General features: G+C 39.2%; 1 protein-coding gene across 2 annotated transcripts in view; it reads right to left on the reverse strand.

Moving 5' to 3' along the window:
* gabbr1b (gamma-aminobutyric acid (GABA) B receptor, 1b) overlaps window positions 1-21,172 on the reverse strand; it is a 447,163-nt gene that overhangs the window by 318,812 nt on the left and 107,179 nt on the right. The window lies entirely within an intron of this gene.

The following is a 21,172-nucleotide window of genomic DNA, read 5'->3' on the forward strand; positions in this document are numbered from 1 at the left end:
TTTTTTTAAAGACTTGTGTTAAGGGCTCGAGTCTCCATGTGTCTGTGAATTTTCAGATTTTTCTAAGCTGGTAAAGCTGAGTTATAAAGATTTGTTTCACATGTGGCAAAGTAATCATCAAAGGCATAATATGAAGCCCCGCCCCCAACATATTTGATGGCGGATCATCACAAAAATTTGAACATTTGTGCCTCACACTCAGATAAAACATCACAGCAAATTTGAAGTCGATCGGGTCAAGCGTTTGGGAGAAAAAAGGAGCAGTTTGGGACCTGCAAATGAGCAAAAACGGGCCAAAGGTGCACATTCAAAAATTCATAACTCTCTTTCTGTACATCTGAGCATATGGCTCGCGCAGACTTTTTTGTAGGGCTCGAGGTCCTACATAAGGCTACAAATTTTTGTAGCTCTAGGTCAAATGGGCCGGGAGTAAGAGGCTATTTTCCACTCATAAGGCCATTTTGGGGCCAATTACAGCCACTTTTTTCGTTTTGGCGAGTCATCTGACTTTGAAGTGGCGTGCAGACCACGCCCATTATCGAAAAGTCATAAAATTTTAAAATCTTAATATTCCATGTCTTAATGATATTCTGACCAATTTTCACTAGTTTTACTCAAACAGACTGAGCACAATACATGAAACTGTAAAAAATGACATTTTAATCAACCACTAGGCGGCGCTAGTAGGTATTGAAAAAAACTTTTTTCAAAGGTGTTAAAGACAGAAGTTTCCATGTGTCTATGAAGTTTTTGATTTTTTTAAGCTAGTACATCAAAGTTATTAAGGTTTTTGTCCCTCTTGGCGAAGGAAAAATTGAACACATAATTTGAAGCCACGCCCCTATCATATATGTCAGCGGATCTGCACCAAATTTTGCCCACTTGTGCCCCTATGTCTAATTATAGACCACAGCAAATTTAAAGGCGATTGAGTAAAGCGTTTAGGAGAAACAAGGAGCAGTTTGGGACCTGCAAACGTGCAAAAATGGGCCAAAAATGCACATTCAAAAATTCATAACTCTTTTTCTGTACATCTGAGCACATGGCTCGCGCTGACTTTTTTGTAGGTCTCTAGGTCCTACATATGCCTAAAAATTTTCGTAGCTCTAGGTCAAACGGGCCGGGACCAGGTGCACTTTTTCGACCTTAGGTGGCGCTGCAGAGCCATTTTTTTTGCATTTTTTTAGGAAACACAAAAATATCCAATTTTTCACCGGGCCCGACAAATGTGCAAATTTTGGTGACTTTTCGTGCATGTTTAGGCCCTCAAAAATGGAAAAGCGCTGCACAGTAAATAATAATAATAATAATAATAATAACTAGAGCTGCAAGCAGCTATAAAGGGCCCTCGCAGACCTGTGCACGTTGGGGTATGAACAGGTCGGGGTATGAACAAGGACTACGAACGATGAAAAATTAGTTGTAGATGACTTCAGTGCAGGACTCTTACCAAATATGTAAAATTTAGACAAGGTGGGACAATGTGGGTGGAGTTACTGCAGCTGTTATTGTTCCAATTTTGTGACTTATAATGCCATATAGGCCGCACCCACTGTCGAAACATCGTACTGATTTGTGGAGGGCATAAGGCATGGCCACAGGCTTTTCAAAAAACATTTAAGGGATATCACTTCAAGGGGCTCAGCAGAGTATATAAAAACGTTAAGGATTTGCTATATTTTTTTGCTGCCATTAGGTGGCGCTCGTACTATGATAAAAAATAGGCTCCTAGGTGTGTTTCACATTGGACTCCCATCCCATATATGAAGTTTTGCAAACATCAGATCATCTAGGTCCAATTACAGCAACTTTTACCGTTTTTGCGAGACATCAGACTTTGAGTTTGCATAGAGGCCACACCCTTTAATGAAAAGTCATAAAAGTTGAGAACATTAATGTTCCAATGTGTCATAGCTTTTCTGACCATTTTTGAGTTCATTTAGTCAAACAGGCATTTCACAGTACATAAAAGTATAAAAAATGAGATATTTGTCCGCCACTGGGTGGCGCTGTAAATGATGTGAAAGTTTATCACATAGCTGTATTATTGCATGACTTTTAAAGTCCCAGGAAAGTTTCAGATGGTTTGAAGCTGTCATAGCTGAGTTATTAAGATTTTTGTCACTCTTGGCGAAGGAAATATTAAACATAATTTGAAGCTCCGCCCCCATCTTTTATGTCAAGAGATCTTCACGATATTTGGACTATGTGTGCCCCTCAGTTGGATAATGATTCATGCCAAAGTTTAAGGTAATGGGGTGAATCTTTTAAGAGAAAAAGGCACTAGTTTGAGACCAGCTAATGTCTAAGAATGGGACAAAAGTGCACATTAAAAAAATTCATAACAATTTTTCTGTACATCCTAGCACATCACTTCTATTGAAATTTTTGTAGGTCTTACAGTCCTTCATTAGCCTACAAAGTTTCATAGCTGTAGGTCAAACCAAACAGGATTGACTGTAATCTTTCGACTAATGACTTTTTTTGCAGCCACTAGGTGGCGCTAGCTTTAAACTGGAATATATTTTTGTCGCTATTTTCAGGAGAATATTTTTATCCAATGTGTGAAATTGTGAGAAGATCAGATCATCTGGGTCAAATTACAGCAAATTTTACTGGACAGATAAAGCTTCGGAATGAAAATAGTCATAGAGGCCACGCCCATTATCGAAACTTCGTAAAATTTGGTGGAGGTCAGCAAGGCTGTCTAGAGGCTTGTCAGACTTAATTTCAGCGATTTTACTTCAAAGGGCTCAGCTAAACACATAAAAACGTTTAAAAAAAAATGCTATTTTTTTGGCTGCCAGTAGGTGGCGCTCACACTATAACAAAAAATACGTTGATAGGTGTATTCCGCATTGGAAATCCATCAAATATGTAATGTTTAGAAAAGATAAGACCATCTGGGTCCAAATACAGCAACTTTGTTCGTTTTCGCGAGAAATCAGACTGACATTTTTGTTTGCCACTAGGTGGCCTTATAAGCAATTTAAGATTTTTTTAAACACATGTGTTTAGGGCTTGAGTCTTCATGTGTCTGTGAAGTTTCAGATTTTTCAAAGCTTGGAAAGCTGAGTTATAAAGGTTTGTTTCACATGTGGCAAAGTAATCATCAAAGGCTTAATATAAAGCCCCGCCCCCAACATATTTGATTGCGGATCGTCACGAAAATTTGAACAATTGTGGCTCACAGTCAGATAAAACATCACAGCAAATTTGAAGTCGATCGGGTCAAGCGTTTGGGAGAAAAAAGGAGCAGTTCGGGACCTGCAAATGAGCAGAAACGGGCCAAAAGTGCACATTCAAAAATTCATAACTCTCTTTCTGTACATCTGAGCATATGGCTCACGCTGACTTTTTTGTAGGGCGCGAGGTCCTACATAAGGCTACAAATTTTTGTAGCTCTAGGTCAAATGGGCCGGGAGTAAGAGGCTATTTTCCACTCATAAGGCCATTTTGGGGCCAATTACAGCCACTTTTTTCGTTTTGGCGAGTCATCTGACTTTGAAGTGGCGTGCAGACCACGCCCTTTATCGAAAAGTCATAAAATTTTAAAATCTTAATATTCCATGTCTTAATGATATTCTGACCAATTTTCACTTGTTTTACTCAAACAGACTGAGCACAATACATGAGAGTGTAAAAAATGACATTTTAATCAACCACTAGGCGGCGCTAGTAGGTATTTAAAAAAACTTTTTTTAAAGGTGTTAAAGACATAAGTGTTCATGTGTCTATGAAGTTTTAGATTTTTTTAAGCTAGTACATCAAAGTTATTAAGGTTTTTGTCCCTCTTGGCGAAGGAAAAATTGAACACATTATTTGAAGCCACGCCCCTATCATATATGTCAGCGGATCTGCACCAAATTTCGCCCACTTGTGCCCCTATGTGTGAATATGGACCACAGCAAATTTGAAGGTGATTGAGTAAAGCGTTTAGGAGAAACAAGGAGCAGTTTGGGACCTGCAAACGTGCAAAAATGGGCCAAAAATGCACATTCAAAAATTCATAACTCTTTTTCTGTACATCTGAGCACATGGCTTGTGCTGACTTTTTTGTAGGTCTCTAGGTCCTACATATGCCTAAAAATTTTCGTAGCTCTAGGTCAAACGGGCCGGGACCAGGTGCACTTTTTCGACCTTAGGTGGCGCTGCAGAGCCATTTTTTTTGCGTTGTTTTGGGAAACACAAAAATATCCAATTTTTCACCGGGCCCGACAAATGTGCAAATTTTGGTGACTTTTCGTGCATGTTTAGGCCCTCAAAAATGGAAAAGCGCTGCACAGTAAATAATAATAATAATAATAATAATAATAATAATAATAATAATAACTAGAGCTGCAAGCAGCTATAAAGGGCCCTCGCAGACCTGTGCACGTTGGGGTATGAACAGGTCGGGGTATGAACAAGGACTATGAATGATGAAAAATTTGTTGTAGATCACTTCAGTGCAGGACTATTACCAAATATGTAAAATTTAGACAAGGTCGGACAATGTGTGTGGAGTTACTGCAGCTTTTATTGTTCAAATTTTGTGACTTTCAATGCCATATAGGCCACACCCACTGTCGAAACATTGTACTGATTTGTGGGGGGCATAAGTTATGGCCACTGGCTTTTCAGAAAACATTTAAGGGATATATCACTTCAAGGGGCTCAGCAGAGTACATAAAAACATTAAGGATTTGCTATATGTTTTGCTGCCACTAGGTGGCGCTCGTACTATGATAAAAAATAGGCTTGTAGGTGTGTTTCACATTGGACTCCCATCCCATATATGAAGTTTTGCAAACATCAGATCATCTAGGTCCAATTACAGCAACTTTTACCGTTTTGGGGAGACATCAGACTTTGAGTTTGCATAGAGGCCACACCCTTTAATGAAAAGTCATAAAAGTTGAGAACCTTAATGTTCCAATGTGTCATAGCTTTTCTGACCATTTTTTAGTTCATTTAGTCAAACAGGCATTTCACAGTACATAAAAGTATAAAAAATGATATATTTGTCCGCCACTGGGTGGCGCTGTAAATGATTTGAAAGTTTATCACATAGCTGTATTATTGCATTACTTTGAAAGGCCCAGGAAAGTTTCAGATGGTTTGAAGCTGTCATAGCTGAGTTATTAAGATTTTTGTTACTCTTGGCAAAGGAAGTATTAAACATAATTTGAAGCTCCGCCCCCATCTTTTATGTCAAGAGATCTTCACGATATTTGGACTATGTGTGCCCCTCAGTTGGATAATGATTCATGCCAAAGTTGAAGGTAATGGGGTGAATCATTTAAGAGAAAAAGGCACTAGTTTGAGACCAGCTAATGTCTAAGAATGGGACAAAACTGCACATTAAAAAAATTCATAACAATTTTTCTGTACATCCTAGCACATCACTTGTATTGACTTTTTTGTAGGGCATTTAGTCATTCATTTGCCTACAAAGTTTCATAGCTGTAGGTCAAACCAAACAGGATTGACTGTAATCGTTCGACTAATGACATTTTTTGCAGCCACTAGGTGGCGCTAGCTTTAAACTGGAATATATTTTTGTCGATATGTTCAGGAGAATATTTTCATCCAATGTGTGAAATTGTGAGAAGATCAGATCATCTGGGTAAAATTACAGCAACTTTTACTGGACAGATAAAGCTTCGGAATGAAAATGGCCGTAGAGGCCACACCCATTATCGAAACTTCGTAAAATTTGGTGGAGGTCAGCAGGGCTGTCTAGAGGCTTTTCAGACTTAATTTCAGCGATATTACTTCAAAGGGCTCAGCTAAACACATAAAAATGTTTAAAAAATGCTATATTTTTGGCTGCCACTAGGTGGCGCTCGCACTATAACAAAAAATACGTTAATAGGTGTATTCCGCATTGAAAACCCATCAAATATATGAAGTTTAGAAAAGATAAGCCCTTCTGGGACCAAACACAGCAACTTTGTTCGTTTTGGCGAGACATCAGACGGACATTTTTGTTTGCCACTAGATGGCTTTATAAGCAATTGAAGATTTTTTTAAACACTTGTGTTAAGGGCTTGAGTCTTCATGTTTCTGTGAATTTTCAGATTTTTCCAAGCTTGTAAAGCTGAGTTATAAAGGTTTGTTTCACATGTGGCAAAGTAATCATCAAAGGCATAATATAAAGCCCCGCCCCCAACATATTTGATGGCGGATCATCACAAAAATTTGAACAATTGTGCCTCACAGTCAGATAAAACATCACAGCAAATTTGAAGTCGATCAGGTCAAGGGTTTGGGAGAAAAAAGGAGCAGTTCGGGACCTGCAAATGAGCAAAAACGGGCCAAAAGTGCACATTCAAAAATTCATAACTCTCTTTCTGTACATCTGAGCACATGGCTCGCGCTGACTTTTTTGTAGGGCTCGAGGTCCTACATGAGGCTACAAATTTTTGGAGCTCTAGGTTAAACGGGCCGGGAGTGAGAGGCTATTTTCCAATCATAAGGCCATTTTGGGGCCAATTACAGCCACTTTTTTCGTTTTGGCGAGTCATCTGACTTTGAGGTGGCGTGCAGACTACGCCCATTATCGAAAAGTCGTAAAATTTTAAAACCTTAATAATCTATGTATTAATGATATTCTGACCAATTTTCATTTGTTTTACTCAAACAGACTGAGCACAATACATGAAAGTGTAAAAAATGACATTTTAATCAACCACTAGGCGGCGCTAGTAGGTATTTAAAAAAACTTTTTTTAAAGGTGTTAAAGACATAAGTTTCCATGTGTCTATGAAGTTTTAGATTTTTTTAAGCTAGTACATCAAAGTTATTAAGGTTTTTGTCCCTCTTGGCGAAGGAAAAATTGAACACATAATTTGAAGCCACGCCCCTATCATATATGCCAGCGGATCTGCACCAAATTTTGCCCACTTGTGCCCCTATGTGTGAATATTGACCACAGCAAATTTGAAGGCGATTGAGTAAAGCGTTTAGGAGAAACAAAGAGCAGTTTGGGACCTGCAAACGTGCAAAAATGGGCCAAAAATGCACATTCAAAAAATCATAACTCTTTTTCTGTACATCTGAGCACATGGCTCGCGCTGACTTTTTTGTAGGTCTGTAGGTCCTACATATGGCTAAAAATTTTCGTAGCTCTAGGTCAAACGGGCCGGGACCAGGTGCACTTTTTCAACCTTAGGTGGCGCTGCAGAGCCATTTTTTTTGCATTGTTTTGGGAAACACAAAAATATCCAATTTTTCACCAGGCCCGACAAATGTGCAAATTTTGGTGACTTTTCGTGCATGTTTAGGCCCTCAAAAATGGAAAAGCGCTGCACAGTAAATAATAATAATAATAATAATAATAATAATAATAATAATAATAATAATAATAATCTGGAGAAAAACAAGAGGGCTCTCGCAGCGGTAGCTGCTCGGGCCCTAATAACTAGAGCTGCAAGCAGCTATAAAGGGCCCTCGCAGACCTGTGCACGTTGGGGTATGAACAGGTCGGGGTATGAACAAGGACTATGAACGATCAAAAAGTAGTTGTAGATGACTTCAGTGCAGGACTCTTACCAAATATGTAAAATTTAGACAAGGTGGGACAATGTGGGTGGAGTTACTGCAGCTTTTATTGTTCCAATTTTGTGACTTTCAATGCCATATAGGCCACACCCACTGTCGAAACATCGTACTGATTTGTGGAGGGCATAAGGCATGGCCACTGGCTTTTCAGAAAACATTTAAGGGATATCACTTCAAGGGGCTCAGCAGAGTACATAAAAACATTAAGGATTTGCTATATTTTTTGCTGCCACTAGGTGGCGCTCGTACTATGATAAAAATAGGCTTGTAGGTGTGTTTCACATTGGACTCCCATCCCATATATGAAGTTTTAAAAATATAAGATCGTCTAGGTCCAATTACAGCAACTTTTACCGTTTTCGCGAGACATCGGATTTTGAGTTGGCATAGAGGCCACGCCCTTTAATGAAAAGTCATAAAAGTTGAGAACCTTAATGTTCCAATATGTCATAGCTTTTCTGACCATTTTTGAGTTCATTTAGTCAAACAGGCATTTCACAGTACATAAAAGTATAAAAAATGAGATTTTTGTCCGCCACTGGGTGGCGCTGTATATGATTTGAAAGTTTATCACATAGCTGCATTATTCCATGACTTTTAAAGTCCCAGGAAAGTTTCAGATGGTTTGAAGGTGGCATAGCTGAGTTATTAAGATTTTTGTCACTCTTGGCGAAGGAAGTATTAAACATAATTTGAAGCTCCGCCTCCATCTTTTATGTCAAGAGATCTTCACGATATTTGGCCTATGTGTGCCCCTCAGTTGGATAATGATTCATGCCAAATTTGAAGGTAATGGGATGAATCATTTAAGAGAAAAAGACACTAGTTTGAGACCAGCTAACGTCTAAGAATGGGACAAAACTGCATTATGAAAAAATTCATAACAATTTTTCTGTACATCCTAGCACATCACTTCTATTGACTTTTTTGTAGGTCTTGCAGTCCTTCATTTGCCTACAAAGTTTCATAGCTGTAGGTCAAACCAAACAGGATTGACTGTAATCTTTCGACTAATGACATTTTTTGCAGCCACTAGGTGGTGCTAGCTTTAAACTGGAATATATTTTTGTCGATATGTTCAGGAGAATATTTTCATCCAATGTGTGAAATTGTGAGAAGATCAGATCATCTGGGTCAAATTACAGCAACTTTTACTGGACAGATAAAGCTTCGGAATGAAAATGGTCGTAGAGGCCACGTCCATTATCGAAACTTCGTAAAATTTTGTGGAGGTAAGCAAGGCTGTCTAGAGGCTTTTCAGACTTAATTTCAGCAATATTACATGAAAGGGCTCAGCTAAACACTTAAAAACGTTTAAAAAATGCTATATTTTTGGCTGCCACTAGGTGGCGCTCGCACTATAACAAAAAATACGTTGATAGGTGTATACTGCATTGGAAACCCATCAAATATATGAAGTTTAGAAAAGATAAGACCATCTGGGACCAAACACAGCAACTTTGTTCATTTTGGCGAGACTTCAGACTGAGATTTTTGTTTGCCACTAAATGGCCTTATAAGCAGTTGAAGATTTTTTTAAAGACTTGTGTTAAGGGCTCGAGTCTCCATGTGTCTGTGAATTTTCAGATTTTTCTAAGCTGGTAAAGCTGAGTTATAAAGATTTGTTTCACATGTGGCAAAGTAATCATCAAAGGCATAATATGAAGCCCCGCCCCCAACATATTTGATGGCGGATCATCACAAAAATTTGAACATTTGTGCCTCACACTCAGATAAAACATCACAGCAAATTTGAAGTCGATCGGGTCAAGCGTTTGGGAGAAAAAAGGAGCAGTTTGGGACCTGCAAATGAGCAAAAACGGGCCAAAGGTGCACATTCAAAAATTCATAACTCTCTTTCTGTACATCTGAGCATATGGCTCGCGCTGACTTTTTTGTAGGGCTCGAGGTCCTACATAAGGCTACAAATTTTTGTAGCTCTAGGTCAAATGGGCCGGGAGTAAGAGGCTATTTTCCACTCATAAGGCCATTTTGGGGCCAATTACAGCCACTTTTTTCGTTTTGGCGAGTCATCTGACTTTGAAGTGGCGTGCAGACCACGCACATTATCGAAAAGTCATAAAATTTTAAAATCTTAATATTCCATGTCTTAATGATATTCTGACCAATTTTCACTAGTTTTACTCAAACAGACTGAGCACAATACATGAAACTGTAAAAAATGACATTTTAATCAACCACTAGGCGGCGCTAGTAGGTATTGAAAAAAACTTTTTTCAAAGGTGTTAAAGACATAAGTTTCCATGTGTCTATGAAGTTTTTGATTTTTTTAAGCTAGTACATCAAAGTTATTAAGGTTTTTGTCCCTCTTGGCGAAGGAAAAATTGAACACATAATTTGAAGCCACGCCCCTATCATATATGTCAGCGGATCTGCACCAAATTTTGCCCACTTGTGCCCCTATGTCTAATTATAGACCACAGCAAATTTAAAGGCGATTGAGTAAAGCGTTTAGGAGAAACAAGGAGCAGTTTGGGACCTGCAAACGTGCAAAAATGGGCCAAAAATGCACATTCAAAAATTCATAACTCTTTTTCTGTACATCTGAGCACATGGCTCGCGCTGACTTTTTTGTAGGTCTCTAGGTCCTACATATGCCTAAAAATTTTCGTAGCTGTAGGTCAAACGGGCCGGGACCAGGTGCACTTTTTCGACCTTAGGTGGCGCTGCAGAGCCATTTTTTTTGCATTTTTTTAGGAAACACAAAAATATCCAATTTTTCACCGGGCCCGACAAATGTGCAAATTTTGGTGACTTTTCGTGCATGTTTAGGCCCTCAAAAATGGAAAAGCGCTGCACAGTAAATAATAATAATAATAATAATAATAATAATAATAATCTGGAGAAAAACAAGAGGGCTCTCGCAGCGGTAGCTGCTCGGGCCCTAATAATAATCTGGAGAAAAACAAGAGGGCTCTCGCAGCGGTAGCTGCTCGGGCCCTAATAATAACTAGAGCTGCAAGCAGCTATAAAGGGCCCTCGCAGACCTGTGCACGTTGGGGTATGAACAGGTTGGGGTATGAACAAGGAGTATGAACGATGAAATAGTAGTTGTAGATGTTTTCAGTGCAGGATTCTTACCAAATATGTAAAATTTAGACAAGGTGGGACAATGTGGGTGGAGTTACTGCAGCTTTTATTGTTCCAATTTTGTGACTTTCAATGCCATATAGGCCACAGCCACTGTCGAAACATCGTAGTGATTTGTGGAGGGCATAAGGCATGGCCACTGGCTTTTCAGAAAACATTTAAGGGATATCACTTCAAGGGGCTCAGCAGAGTACATAAAAACATTAAGGATTTGCTATATTTTTTGCTGCCATTAGGTGGCGCTCGTACTATGATAAAAATAGGCTTGTAGGTGTGTTTCACATTGGACTCCCATCCCATATATGAAGTTTTGCAAACATCAGATCATCTAGGTCCAATTACAGCAACTTTTACCGTTTTGGCGAGACATCGGATTTTGAGTTTGCATAGAGGCCACGCCCTTTAATGAAAAGTCATAAAAGTTGAGAACCTTAATGTTCCAATGTGTCATAGCTTTTCTGACCATTTTTGAGTTCATTTAGTCAAACAGGCATTTCAGAGTACATAAAAGTATAAAAAATGTGATTTTTGTCCGCCACTGGGTGGCGCTGAAAATGATTTGAAAGTTTATCACATAGCTGTATTATTGCATGACTTTTAAAGGCCCAGGAAAGTTTCAGATGGTTTGAAGCTGTCATAGCTGAGTTAATAATATTTTTGTCACTCTTGGCGAAGGAAATATTAAACATAATTTGAAGCTCCGCCCCCATCTTTTATGTCAAGAGATCTTCACGATATTTGGGCTATGTGTGCCCCTCAGTTGGATAATGATTCATGCCAAAGTTGAAGGTAATGGGGTGAATCGTTTAAGAGAAAAAGGCACTAGTTTGAGACCAGCTAATGTCTAAGAATGGGACAAAACTGCACATTAAAAAAATTCATAACAATTTTTCTGTACATCTTAGCACATCACTTCTATTGACTTTTTTGTAGGTCTTGCAGTCCTTCATTTGCCTACAAAGTTTCATAGCTGTAGGTCAAACCAAACAGGATTGACTTTAATCTTTCGACTAATGACATTTTTTGCAGCCACTAGGTGGCGCTAGCTTTAAACTGGAATATATTTGTGTCGATATGTTCAGGAGAATATTATCATCCAATGTGTGAAATTGTGAGAAGATCAGATCATCTGGGTCAAATTACAGCAACTTTTACTGGACAGATAAAGCTTCGGAATGAAAATGGTCGTAGAGACCACGCCCATTATCGAAACTTCGTAAAATTTGGTGGAGGTCAGCAGGGCTGTCTAGAGGCTTTGCAGACTTAATTTCAGCGATATTACATCAAAGGGCTCAGCTAAACACATAAAAACGTTTAAAAAATGCTATATTTTTGGCTGCCACTAGGTGGCGCTCGCACTATAACAAAAAATACGTTGATAGGTGTATTCCGCATTGGAAACCCATCAAATATATGAAGTTTAGAAAAGATAAGACCATCTGGGACCAAACACAGCAACTTTGTTCGTTTTGGCGAGACATCAGACTGACATTTTTGTTTGCCACTAGATGGCCTTATAAGCAATTGAAGATTTTTTTAAACACTTGTGTTAAGGGCTTGAGTATTCATGTGTCTGTGAAGTTTCAGATTTTTCCAAGCTTAGAAAGCTGAGTTATAAAGGTTTGTTTCACGTGTGGCAAAGTAAACATCAAAGGCATAATATGAAGCCCCGCCCCCAACATATTTGATGGCGGATCATCACGAAAATTTGAACAATTGTGCCTCACAGTCAGATAAAACATCACAGCAAATTTGAAGTCGATCGGGTCAAGCGTTTGGGAGAAAAAAGGAGCAGTTCGGGACCTGCAAATGAGCAAAAACGGGCCAAAAGTGCACATTCAAAAATTCATAACTCTCTTTCTGTACATCTGAGCATATGGCTCGCGCTGACTTTTTTGTAGGGCTCGAGGTCCTACATAAGGCTACAAACTTTTGTAGCTCTAGGTCAAACGGGCCGGGAGTGAGAGGCTATTTTCCACTCATAAGGCCATTTTGGGGCCAATTACAGCCACTTTTTTCATTTTGGCGAGTCATCTGACTTTGAAGTGGCGTGCAGACCACGCCCATTATCGAAAAGTCGTAAAATTTTAAAATCTTAATATTCCATGTCTTAATGATATTCTGACCAATTTTCACTTGTTTTACTCAAACAGACTGAGCACAATACATGAAACTGTAAAAAATGACATTTTAATCAACCACTAGGCGGCGCTAGTAGGTATTGAAAAAAACTTTTTTCAAATGTGTTAAAGACATAAGTTTTCATGTGTCTATGAAGTTTTAGATTTTTTTAAGCTAGTACATCAAAGTTATTAAGGTTTATGTCACTCTTGGCGAAGGAAAAATTGAACACATAATTTGAAGCCACGCCCCTATCATATATGTCAGCGGATCTGCACCAAATTTTGCCCACTTTTGCCTCTATGTGTGAATATGGACCACAGCAAATTTGAAGGTGATTGAGTAAAGCGTTTAGGAGAAACAAGGAGCAGTTTGGGACCTGCAAACGTGCAAAAATGGGCCAAAAATGCACATTCAAAAATTCATAACTCTTTTTCTGTACATCTGAGCACATGGCTCGCGCTGACTTTTTTTTAGGTCTCTAGGTCCTATATATGCCTAAAAATTTTCGTAGCTCTAGGTGAAACGGGCCGGGACCAGGTGCACTTTTTCAACCTTAGGTGGCGCTGCAGAGCCATTTTTTTTGCATTGTTTTGGGAAACACAAAAATATCCAATTTTTCACCGGGCCCGACAAATGTGCAAATTTTGGTGACTTTTCGTGCATGTTTAGGCCCTCAAAAATGGAAAAGCGCTGCACAGTAAATAATAATAATAATAATAATAATAAGAATAATAATCTGGAGAAAAACAAGAGGGCTCTCGCAGCGGTAGCTGCTCGGGCCCTAATAATCTGGAGAAAAACAAGAGGGCTCTCGCAGCGGTAGCTGCTCGGGCCCTAATAATAATAATAACTAGAGCTGCAAGCAGCTATAAAGGGCCCTCGCAGACCTGTGCACGTTGGGGTATTAACAGGTTGGGGTATGAACAAGGACTATGAACGATGAAAAAGTAGTTGTAGATGACTTCAGTGCAGGACTCTTACCAAATATGTAAAATTTAGACAAGGTGGGACAATGTGGGTGGAGTTACTGCAGCTTTTATTGTTCCAATTTTGTGACTTTCAATGCGATATAGGCCACATTCACTGTCGAAACATCGTACTGATTTGCGGAGGGCATAAGGCATGGCCACTGGCTTTTCAAAAAACATTTAAGGGATGTCACTTCAAGGGGCTCAGCAGAGTACATAAAAACATTAAGGAATTGCTATATTTTTTGCTGCCACTAGGTGGCGCTCGTACTATGATTAAAAAATAGGCCTGTAGGTGTGTTTCACATTGGACTCCCATCCCATATATGAATTTTTAAAAATATATGATCGTCTAGGTCCAATTACAGCAACTTTTACCGTTTTCGCGAGACATCGGATTTTGAGTTGGCATAGAGGCCACGCCCTTTAATGAAAAGTCATAAAAGTTGAGAACCTTAATGTTCCAATGTGTCATAGCTTTTCTGACCATTTTTGAGGTCATTTAGTCAAACAGGCATTTCAGAGTACATAAAAGTATAAAAAATGAGATTTTTGTCCGCCACTGGGTGGCGCTGTAAATGATTTGAAAGTTTATCACATAGCTGTATTATTGCATTACTTTTAAAGGCCCAGGAAAGTTTCAGATGGTTTGAAGCTGTCATAGCTGAGTTAATAATATTTTTGTCACTCTTGGCGAAGGAAATATTAAACATAATTTGAAGCTCCGCCCCCATCTTTTATGTCAAGAGATCTTCACGATATTTGGCCTATGTGTGCCCCTCAGTTGGATAATGATTCATGCCAAAGTTGAAGGTAATGGGGTGAATCGTTTAAGAGAAAAAGGCACTAGTTTGAGACGAGCTAATGTCTAAGAATGGGACAAAACTGCACATTAAAAAAATTCATAACAATTTTTCTGTACATCTTAGCACATCACTTCTATTGACTTTTTTGTAGGTCTTGCAGTCCTTCATTTGCCTACAAAGTTTCATAGCTGTAGGTCAAACCAAACAGGATTGACTGTAATCTTTCGACTAATGACATTTTTTGCAGCCACTAGGTGGCGCTAGCTTTAAACTGGAATATATTTGTGTCGATATGTTCAGAAGAATATTATCATCCAATGTGTGAAATTGTGAGAAGATCAGATCATCTGGGTCAAATTACAGCAACTTTTACTGGACAGATAAAGCTTCGGAATGAAAATGGTCGTAGAGACCACGCCCATTATCGAAACTTCGTAAAATTTGGTGGAGGTCAGCAGAGCTGTCTAGAGGCTTTGCAGACTTAATTTCAGCGATATTACATCAAAGGGCTCAGCTAAACACATAAAAACGTTTAAAAAATGCTATATTTTTGGCTGCCACTAGGTGGCGCTCGCACTATAACAAAAAATACGTTGATAGGTGTATTCCGCATTGGAAACCCATCAAATATATGAAGTTTAGAAAAAATAAGACCATCTGGGACCAAACACAGCAACTTTGTTCGTTTTGGCGAGACATCAGACTGACATTTTTGTTTACCACTAGATGGCCTTATAAGCAATTGAAGATTTTTTTAAACACTTGTGTTAAGGGCTTAAGTCTTCATGTGTATGTGAAGTTTCAGATTTTTCTAAGCTTGTAAAGCTGAGTTATAAAGGTTTGTTTCACATGTGGCAAAGTAATCATCAAAGGCATAATATGAAGCCCCGCCCCCAACATATTTGATGGCGGATCATCCCGAAAATTTGAACAATTGTGCCTGACAGTCAGATAAAACATCACAGCAAATTTGAAGTCGATCGGGTCAAGCGTTTGGGAGAAAAAAGGAGCAGTTCGGGACCTGCAAATGAGCAAAAACGGGCCAAAAGTGCACATTCAAAAATTCATAACTCTCTTTCTGTACATCTGAGCATATGGCCCGCGCTGACTTTTTTGTAGGGCTCGAGGTCCTACATAAGACTACAAATTTTTGGAGCTCTAGGTCAAACGGGCCGGGAGTGAGAGGCTATTTTCCACTCATAAGGCCATTTTGGGGCCAATTACAGCCACTTTTTTCGTTTTGGCGAGTCATCTGACTTTGAGGTGGCGTGCAGACTACGCCCATTATCGAAAAGTCGTAAAATTTTAAAACCTTAATATTCCATGTCTTATTGATATTCTGACCAATTTTCATTTGTTTTACTCAAACAGACTGAGCACAATACATGAAAGTGTAAAAAATGACATTTTAATCAACCACTAGGCGGCGCTAGTAGGTATTTAAAAAAACGTTTTTGAAAGGTGTTAAAGACATAAGTTTCCATGTGTCTATGAAGTTTTAGATTTTTTTAAGCTAGTACATCAAAGTTATTAAGGTTTTTGTCCCTCTTGGCGAAGGAAAAATTGAACACATAATTTGAAGCCACGCCCCTATCATATATGCCAGCAGATCTGCACCAAATTTTGCCCACTTGTGCCCCTACGTGTGAATATGGACCACAGCAAATTTGAAGGTGATTGAGTAAAGCGTTTAGGAGAAACAAGGAGCAGTTTGGGACCTACAAACGTGCAAAAATGGGCCAAAAATGCACATTCAAAAATTCATAACTCTTTTTCTGTACATTTGAGCACATGGCTCGCGCTGACTTTTTTGTAGGTCTCTAGGTCCTACATATGCCTAAAAATTTTCGTAGCTCTAGGTCAAACGGGCCGGGACCAGGTGCACTTTTTCGACCTTAGGTGGCGCTGCAGAGCCATTGTTTTTGCATTGTTTTGGGAAACACAAAAATATCCAATTTTTCACCGGGCCCGACAAATGTGCAAATTTTGGTGACTTTTCGTGCATGTTTAGGCCCTCAAAAATGGAAAAGCGCTGCACAGTAAATAATAATAATAATAATAATAATAATAATAATAATAATAATAATCTGGAGAAAAACAAGAGGGCTCTCGCAGCGGTAGCTGCTCGGGCCCTAATAATAATAATAATAATAATAATAATAATAATAATAATCTGGAGAAAAACAAGAGGGCTCTCGCAGCGGTAGCTGCTCGGGCCCTAATAATAATCCGGAGAAAAACAAGAGGGCTCTCGCAGCGGTAGCTGCTCGGGCCCTAACAATCTGGAGAAAAACAAGAGGGCTCTCGCAGCGGTAGCTGCTCGGGCCCTAATAATAATCTGGAGAAAAACAAGAGGGCTCTCGCAGCGGTAGCTGCTCGGGCCCTAATAATAATAATAACTAGAGCTGCAAGCAGCTATAAAGGGCCCTCGCAGACCTGCGCACGTTGGGGTATGAACAGGTCGGGGTATGAACAAGGAATATGAATGATGAAAAATTTGTTGTAGATGACTTCAGTGCAGGAGTCTTACCAAATATGTAAAATGTAGACAAGGCGGGACAATGTGGGTGGAGTTACTGCAGCTTTTATTGTTCCAATATTGTAACTTTCAATGCCGTATAGGCCACACCCACTGTGGAAAAATCGTACTCATTTGTGGAGGGCATAAGGCATGGCCACTGGCTTTTCAGAAAACATTTAAGGGATATCACTTCAAGGGGCTCAGCAGAGTACATAAAAACATTAAGGATTTGCTGTATTTTTTGCTGCCACTAGGTGGCGCTCATACTATGATAAGAATCAGACTTGTAGGTGTGTTTCACATTGGACTCCCATCCCATATACGAAGTTTTAAAAATACCAGATCGTCTAGGTCCAATTACAGCAATTATGAACAAGGACTATGAACGATGAAAAAGTAGTTGTAGATGACTTCAGTGCAGAACTCTTACCAAATATGTAAAATTTAGACAAAGTGGAACAATGTGTGTGGAGTTACTGCAGCTTTTATTGTTCCAATTTTGTGACTTTCCATGCCATATAGGCTACACCCACTGTCGAAACATTGTACTGATTTGTGGGGGGCATAAGGCATGGCCACTGGCTTTTCAGAAAACATTTAGGGGTTTCACTTCAAGGGGCTCAGCAGACTACATAAAAGCATTAAGGATTTGCTATATTTTTTGCTGCCACTAGGTGGCGCTCGTACTATGGTAAAAAATAGGCTTGTAGGTGTGTTTCACATTGGACTCCCATCCCATATATGAAGGTTTGCAAACATCAGATCATCTAGGTCCAATTACAGCAACTTTTACCGTTTTGGGGAGACATCAGACTTTGAGTTTGCATAGAGGCCACGCCCTTTAATGAAAAGTCATAAAAGTTGAGAACCTTAATGTTCCAATGTGTCATAGCTTTTCTGACCATTTTTGAGTTCATTTAGTCAAACAGGCATTTCACAGTACATAAAGGTATAAAAAATGAGATTTTTGTCCGCCACTGGGTGGCGCTGTAAATGATTTGAAAGTTTATCACATAGCTGTATTATTGCATTACTTTTAAAGGCCCAGGAAAGTTTCAGATGGTTTGAAGCTGTCATAGCTCAGTTATTAAGATTTTTGTCACTCTTGGCAAAGGAAGTATTAAACATAATTTGAAGCTCCGCCCCCATCTTTTCTGTCAGGAGATCTTCACGATATTTGGACTATGTGTGCCCCTCAGTTGGATAATGATTCATGCCAAAGTTGAAGGTAATGGGGTGAATCGTTTAAGAGAAAAAGGCACTAGTTTGAGACCAGCTAATGTCTAAGAATGGGACAAAACTGCACATTAAAAAAATTCTTAACAATTTTTCTGTACATCCTAGCACATCACTTCTATTGACTTTTTTGTAGGTCTTGCAGTCCTTCATTTGCCTACAAAGTTTCATAGCCGTAGGTCAAACCAAACAGGATTGACTGTAATCTTTCGACTAATGCCTTTTTTTGCAGCCACTAGGTGGCGCTAGCTTTAAACTGGAATATATTTTTGTCGATATGTTCAGGAGAATATTTTCATCCAATGTGTGAAATTGTGAGAAGATCAGAGCATCTGGGTCAAATTACAGCAACTTTTACTGGACAGATAAAGCTTCGTAATGAAAATGGTCATAGAGGCCACGCCCATTATCGAAACTTAGTAAAATTTGGTGGAGGTCAGCAGGGCTGTCTAGAGGCTTTGCAGACTTAATTTCAGCGATATTACTTCAAAGGGCTCAGCTAAACACATAAAAACGTTTAAAAAATGCTATATTTTTGGCTGCCACTAGGTGGCGCTCACACTATAACAAAAAATACGTTGATAGGTGTATTTCGCATTGGAAACTCATCAAATATATGAAGTTTAGACAAGATAAGACCATCTGGGACCAAACACAGCAACTTTGTTCGTTTTGGCGAGACATCAGACTGACATTTTTGTTTGCCACTAGATGGCCTTATAAGCAAATTGAAGATTTTTTTAAACACTTGTGTTAAGGGCTTTAGTCTCCATGTGTCTGTGAAGTTTCAGATTTTTCTAAGCTTGTATAGCTGAGTTATAAAGGTTTGTTGCACATGTGGCAAAGTAATCATCAAAGGCATAATATAAAGCCCCGCCCCCAACATATTTGTTGGCGGATCGTCACAAAAATTTGAACAATTGTGCCTCACAGTCAGATAAAACATCACAGCAAATTTGAAGTCGATCGGGTCAAGCGTTTGGGAGAAAAAAGGAACAGTTCGGGACCTGCAAATGAGCAAAAACGGGCCAAAAGTGCACATTCAAAAATTCATAACTCTCTTTCTGTACATCTGAGCATATGGCTCGCGCTGACTTTTTTGTAGGGCTCGAGGTCCTACATAAGGCTACAAATTTTTGGAGCTCTAGGTCAAACGGGCCGGGAGTGAGAGGCCATTTTCCACTCATAAGGCCATTTTGGGGCCAATTACAGCCACTTTTTTCGATTTGGCGAGTCATCTGACTTTGAGGTGGCGTGCAGACTACGCCCATTATCGAAAAGTCGTAAAATTTTAAAATCTCAATATTCCATGTCTTATTGATATTCTGACCAATTTTTATTTGTTTTACTCAAACAGACTGAGCACAATACATGAAAGTGTAAAAAATGACATTTTAATCAACCACTAGGCGGCGCTAGTAGGTATTTAAAAAAACTTTTTTTAAAGGTGTTAAAGACATAAGTTTCCATGTGTCTATGAAGTTTTAGATTTTTTTAAGCTAGTACATCAAAGTTATTAAGGTTTTTGTCCCTCCTGGCGAAGGAAAAATTGAACACATAATTTGAAGCCACGCCCCTATCATAAATGTCAGCGGATCTGCACTAAATTTTGCCCAGTTGTGCCCCTATGTGTGAATATGGACCACAGCAAATTTGAAGGCGATTGAGTAAAGCGTTTAGGAGAAACAAGGAGCAGTTTGGGACCTGCAAACGTGCAAAAATGGGCCAAAAATGCACATTCAAAAATTCATAACTCTTTTTCTGTACATCTGAGCACATGGCTCGCGCTGACTTTTTTGTAGGTCTCTAGGTCCTACATATGCCTAAAAATGTTCGTAGCTCTAGGTCAAACGGGCCGGGACCAGGTGCACTTTTTCGACCTTAGGTGGCGCTGCAGAGCCATTTTTTTTGCATTATTTTGGGAAACACAAAAATATCAAATTTTTCACCGGGCCCGACAAATGTGCAAATTTTGGTGACTTTTCGTGCATGTTTAGGCCCTCAAAAATGGAAAAGCGCTGCACAGTAAATAATAATAATAACTAGAGCTGCAAGCAGCTATAAAGGGCCCTCGCAGACCTGTGCACGTTGGGGTATGAACAGGTCGGGGTATGAACAAGGACTATGAACGATGAAAAAGTAGTTGTAGATGACTTCAGTGCAGAACTCTTACCAAATATGTAATTTTTAGAAAAGGTGGGACAATGTGGGTGGAGTTACTGCAGCTTTTATTGTTCCAATTTTGTGACTTACAATGCCATATAGGCCACACCCACTGTCGAAACATCGTACTGATTTGTGGAGGGCATAAGGCATGGCCACTGGCTTTTCAGAAAACATTTAAGTGATATCACTTCAAGGGCCTCAGCAAAGTACATAAAAACATTAAGGATTTGCTATATGTTTTGCTGCCACTAGGTGGCGCTCGTACTGTGATAAAAAATAGGCTTGTAGGTGTGTTTCACATTGGACTCCCATCCCATATATGAAGTTTTGCAAACATCAGATCATCTAGGTCCAATTACAGCAACTTTTACCGTTTTGGGGAGACATCAGACTTTGAGTTTGCATAGAGGCCACGCCCTTTAATGAAAAGTCATAAAAGTTGAGAACCTTAATGTTCCAATGTGTCATAACTTTTCTGACAATTTTTTAGTTCATTTAGTCAAACAGGCATTTCACAGTACATAAAAGTATAAAAAATGAGATTTTTGTCTGCCACTGGGTGGCGCTGTAAATGATTTGAAAGTTTATCACATAGCTGTATTATTGCATGACGTTTAAAGTCCCAGGAAAGTTTCAGATGGTTTGAAGCTGTCATAGCTGAGTTATTAAGATTTTTGTCACTCTTGGCGAAGGAA

This window comes from Hippichthys cyanospilos, chromosome 21 (assembly GCF_059441005.1).
Source record: "Hippichthys cyanospilos isolate Australia breed blue-spotted pipefish chromosome 21, RoL_Hcya_1.0, whole genome shotgun sequence".
In the NCBI taxonomy this organism is placed as follows: domain Eukaryota; kingdom Metazoa; phylum Chordata; class Actinopteri; order Syngnathiformes; family Syngnathidae; genus Hippichthys; species Hippichthys cyanospilos.